Here is a 4,126-nt window from a genome sequence, read left to right on the forward strand (position 1 = left end):
GACTTGTGGGGAAAGAGAGTAAGCTTATTTAAGGACTTGACTCTGGTAGTCCTACTGTGCAGCAGTTGGCGGTCCACACTTGAGAGTAGTTCTTAGCCTTCCTAATGGTGCAACACTTTAATTCAGAACCTCATGTTGTTATGACGCCCCAGGCATAAAATTATTCCATTGCTACTTCATAACTGTAATCTTGCTACTGTCCTAAACAGGAATGTAAATATATGATAGGCAAGATATGTAATGTGCGACCCCCCACTAAAAGGTCGCAACCCACAGTTTGAGAACCACTGCCCTCTACAGATGCGGTGGTACACCTTCCAGTTTTAGAATGTTCTATGTGAATAGACCAGGAAACCATGTACTGTCCTAGCTATCAGAATTTCCCAGAAGCCCTGTGGAAACAAATTGCTGAGTCAGGTATCACCCTCATAGTTTCCAATTTAGTAATCCTAGGATGAATCCTGAGAATTTGTATTTTGAGTCCCCAAGCTATCCTGGGGCATTTGTTTCAGGAGCCAGCCACACTTTGAGAAACACTATCCTGTGCTTAGTGGTAACCTCAGAAAATTGTGCCTTTTCTCCTGCTGTTCTTTCCTTCCCTCTGTGCCTCCCTCCCTCGTCTTCTATCCTCCCTTCCTTCCTTTTCTCTTCCATTTGAGTGTATATTGGGAGAGGATGCTCTCTCTCTCTCTCTCTCTCTCTCTCTCTCTCTCTCTCTCTCTCTCTCTCTGTGTGTGTGTGTGTGTGTGTGTGTGTGTGTGTGTGTGTGTGTGTGTGTGTGTGTGGCTACCCAGAGGAAAACCTCAGGTTTGTTTCTTAGGCACTATTCACTTTACTAGATCTTTAATTGATCTTGCATTGGCCATGCAGCCTAAGCTAGTTGGTCAGTGACCCCCAGGGACCTAGCTATCTCCATTAGCTATCTGCCTTAGCACTGAGATTACAAATACATGCTGTCATGCCTAGTTTTATTTACATGAGCTCTGAAAACTGAAAGCAAGCCCTCATGCTTGTACTATAAACACTTTGCCAAGCTGAACTATCTTCTTAGATCAAGCTTGCTTTCTTTGTAGTGCTGAGAATTCAACACAGGGCCTTGTACATGCACCTTTTTATAGAGCTACACCTCAACCCATCCTTTCTCTATTCTTGCTTCTAAATTTCCTAGTCCTTTGTCTCCAGGTTCCCAGTCCTCCCCTCCCTCATCCACCCCAAGTTGTTTACCTGAATGTAATGAATAATCTTATTCTACAAATGCTTTTCGTTCCCTCTAAATTCATCTAATCTTCTGTAACTAGAAAATGTAGAGGGGGAGCTCGAGAGGGGGATGGATGATAAGAGAACAAAGAGGAAGGAGAGAAAATGGCATACATGGATAACAGTATCTATAACCAAGCTGCAGGCCAGCAGGGCTACAGTGCTTATACAGCTCAGCCAACTCAAGGATATTCACAGACCACCCAGGCATATGGGCAACAAAGCTATGGATCCTATGGACAGCCTAAAGATGTCAGCTATACCCAGGCTCAGAGCACTGCCACCTACAGGCAGACTTAAGCAACTTCTTACAGACAGCCTCCAACTGGTTATGTCACTCCAACTGCCCCCCAGCCATACAGCCAGCCTGTCCAAGGATATGGCACTGGGGCTTATGACACCACTACTGCTGCAGTCACCACTCACGGGCCTCTTATGCAGCTCAGTCTGCATATGGTACCCAGCCTGCTTACTTAGTCTATGGCCAGCAGCCAGCAGCAACCACACCTACAAAACCACAGGATGGTAATAAGCCTGCTGAGACTAGTCTACCTCAATCTAGCACAGGGGGTTATAACCAACCCAGACTAGAATATAAACAGAGTAACAATAGTTATCCCCAGGTACCTGTAAGCTACCCAATGCAGCCAGTCACGGTACCTCCATCTTATCTTCCTACTAGCTAATCCTCTTCATAGTCAACTAGTTACAATCAGAGCAGTTACTCTCAGCAGAACACCTATGGGTAGCTGAGCAGCTATAGAGAGCAGAGTAGCTATGGTCAACAAAGCAGCTATGGGCAGCAGCCTCCCACTAGTTAACCCCCTCAGATTGGATCCTACAGCTAGGCTCCAAGTCAATATAGCCTACAGAGCAGCAGCTATAGGCAGCAGAGTTCATTCCAACAGGATCACCCCAGTAGCATGTGTGTTTATGGGCAGGAGTTGGAGGATTTTATGGACCAGGAGAGATCCAGAGCTTGAGTGGCCCTGATAACCAGGGCAGGGGAAGAGGGGGATTTGATCGTGGAGGGATGAGCAGAGGTGGGTGAAGAAACATTAAAAGAAGTAAATTTAAAGTTTCTCTTGTCCGAAAGAAGCCTCCATTGAACAGCATGTGGAGTGGCATGCCACCTCATGAGGGCTACCACCACTTAGCGGAGGTTTTGGTGGCACAGGAAGTCTTGGGGGACCCATGGGTTGCGTGGGAGGCCATGGAGGAGACAGGAAGTTTCCCTCCAAGAGGGCCCCAAGGATCCAAAAGGAACTCCCCCTCTGGAGGAGGAAATGTCCAGCACCGAGCTGGAGACTGTCAGAGTCCCAATTTGGGCTGTGGAAACCAGAACTTCGCCTGGAGAACAGAAACCAGTGTAGGACTCCTAAGCCTGAGGGCTTCTTCCTGAAACCCTTTCTGCCTCCAGGTGGTGATCCTGGCCAAGGCAGCCCTAGTACATGCGAGGAGGAAGAGGTGGACTAATGTGTGGGACGATGTCACAGGTGAGGCAGGTACAAGATAGAATGAGGCTTGTCATTGGATGAGAAGGAAGGATGGGCAGGAGAAAAGTTTGAAGGAAGAAGAGGAGAAAGGAATGGGAGAGAAGGGAGAGAAGCCATGGTGGGACAATATGGAACCTGATGTTAAGATTCCATGCTGTACCTCTACAGGTTGTTACGAATGTTCTTAAGGGATGGATATGTATTGGGCTTTGTATGTTTAGGTGGGCAATTATATCTTATCAAATGGATCAAAGGTTATTTTGTTGTGTGGCTTTTCATGTGGAGAATTGGATTTGGGAGAGTGTGTGGGATGCTACGGAGTTGGGATGTGTATTTCTGGCATGGAAACCTGCCTTGGGAACTAGATAGGTAGAGAGATTGCTGCCAGGCTCAGAAAGAGGCCTTCACGAGTGTGATATGGGATGGAGCAAAACCGGTGAGACGCTTTGCTGACTGAGACTTAAGATATCTAGCAGATATCTTGAGGCACTGCAGTGCTGGATCTAGTGGGGGATATATTTTATATTTTTACAACAACACTCATGGACCGTGGAGGTCCTGGAGGAATGTTCAGAGGTGGCAGAGGTAGAGACCGAGGAGGCTTCTGAGGTGGCCGTGGCATGGACCAGGGTGGCCTTAGTGGAGGGAGACGATGTGGTCCTAGGGGGAACTCCTGGACTTTTAATAGAAGAGATGGGAGGAAGAAGAGGCAGACATGGAGGACCTGGGAAAATGGATAAAGGCAAGCACCATCAGGAACAGAGAGACCTGCCCTACTAGAGACCTGCAGAGCTGCACTGATGACCAGATTTATTTTTTAAACCAGAAAATGTTTTAAATTTATAATTCCATATTTATAATGTTGGCGACAATGTTGTGATTATTCCTTGTCTGTACTTTAGTATTTTCACCATTTGTGAAGAAACATTAAAACAAGTTAAATAGTAAAAAAATAAAATAAAAATAAAAAAGGAAGAAAGAAAGAAAGAAAGAAAGAAAGAAAGAAAGAAAGAAAGAAAGAAAGAAAGAAAAAGGGGCTAAGAGCAGCTGCCAAGGGTGTAAACTTCTTGCTATAGCAGGCTAAAAGGCTCATCGAGGGGGAAGGGAAACACCCCTAGGTAGGGCCGAACAATTGTTAATGCTTGTCTTAGCTGGGGTTTCTGTTGCTTTGATAAAACATCATGACCAAAAGCAACTGGGAGAAAGGGGTTTATTTTGCTTACACTTCCTTACCATAGTCTATCTTCCAGGGAAGCCAGGGCAGAAATTGAAGGCAGAAATATGGAGGCAGAAGCTGGTGCAGAGGTCATGGAGAAACACTGCTTACTGACATACTCCTCATGACCTGCTTAACCTGCTTTCTGATAGCACCA

The 4,126-nt window shown here is 46.0% G+C and overlaps 1 pseudogene; it reads left to right on the forward strand.

Moving 5' to 3' along the window:
• The first annotated feature begins 1,362 nt into the window (after positions 1-1,362).
• LOC116895717 lies at positions 1,363-3,533 on the forward strand (annotated as a pseudogene).
• Positions 3,534-4,126: the final 593 nt, after the last annotated feature.

This window comes from Rattus rattus, chromosome 3 (genome assembly GCF_011064425.1).
Source record: "Rattus rattus isolate New Zealand chromosome 3, Rrattus_CSIRO_v1, whole genome shotgun sequence".
NCBI lineage: Eukaryota > Metazoa > Chordata > Mammalia > Rodentia > Muridae > Rattus > Rattus rattus.